Genomic DNA, 1,277 nt, shown 5'->3' with positions numbered 1-1,277 from the left:
AAAACAACAACAACAACAACAAAATTTAATGCACGGTAATTTTAGCATTAACATATATTAAGCTTATATGCATGTATGTAGAATCTAGTTCAATTTTATACAAATATTTTTCGGAATTCTCAGGAAGATTAGATTCTAGGAGAACTTTTTGTCGCCACATTTCTGGGCTCTGGTTAGGGCTGGGGCTGGGTGTGTCGTGTTTTGTGAGGATCGACGTCTGGGTTGGACTAGCACATTGTCAGTGTGAGATCTATCAAAGAAAGCTCCCAGTTTTATATTATAAGTTATATCCATGGATGGTGCTAAAGGAAAGAACTTTGCCCCCTCCTCTGGGCTCCTGACTCTTTCTGCAGCCTTTCTACTGCTACTCCTTGACTCCTTCTCACAGCTGTCTTTCTGCCACACCCCTGATCTTCTGGTAGGAAAGATCTACACTTAGCCTTCTCGGACAAGGGCGAAAAATCTCGGAGGGCCCGTGTGCAAGTTGCGCACGTTAAAAATCCCTTGGTGGTCTAAAATCGATTAGAGTAGGCTTCGGCCGCCACCCGGGCAAAATTTAAAAACTTCCTACCAACTAAAAAAAGTATTAGGTGTGTCCCTCGCGCTCATATGACCTTATGCAGTTGCGAGCGCCGTAAAACACTTACCAAAACAAACAAACAAACAAAAGGAAAGGAGTGATGGCGACGGCTGTGTTTCCAAAGGCGTTCAAGTTCAATGTCCATCACTCGACAATTTCTTCTGAGTTTGAGTGCGTGTTCTTGCACTTACAATTCAAGTATAGTATCGAAGATCAGAGGTGTTACTAGAGAGTAGGAATAGGAGGATACACACACAGAAAAGGAGGAGGAGAGATGAAGACGACATGATGTGTTTGATAAGAAAGAAGGAGGGGGTCCTGTGGAAATGGTGGCACCACCACAAGTTTGTACAGAGATGTGTGTGGGCAACATCCGGTCTCCCACCCACTGGAGGCAACTCTGCGCACGCGCGCGCCCACGTCTTGTGTTCCGGCCAGTGTGAGCGGGAAACCTTGGCCCCCACGCGTGGGGTGCTGGTCCTAATTAGTGCCGAGTCTGATCAATAGCTCAGCAGCCGGCGGGAAATCTGGGCTCAGCCCTGGATCGATATAGGGACAGACAGCGAGTGGCACCCTCGTGTGGTCAGAACTCACGGTGGCTTAGCACAGTGCACAGAACAGGGACATAGGATAGACGGTAAGAGAGAGAGAGAGAGAGAGAGAGAGAGAGAGAGAGAGAGAGAGAGAGAGAGAGGGG

This window comes from Aplysia californica, unplaced genomic scaffold (assembly GCF_000002075.1).
Source record: "Aplysia californica isolate F4 #8 unplaced genomic scaffold, AplCal3.0 scaffold00306, whole genome shotgun sequence".
Taxonomy (NCBI): domain Eukaryota; kingdom Metazoa; phylum Mollusca; class Gastropoda; order Aplysiida; family Aplysiidae; genus Aplysia; species Aplysia californica.
The sequence above is the reverse complement of the archived record's forward strand: the minus strand, read 5'-3'. Positions refer to the sequence as shown.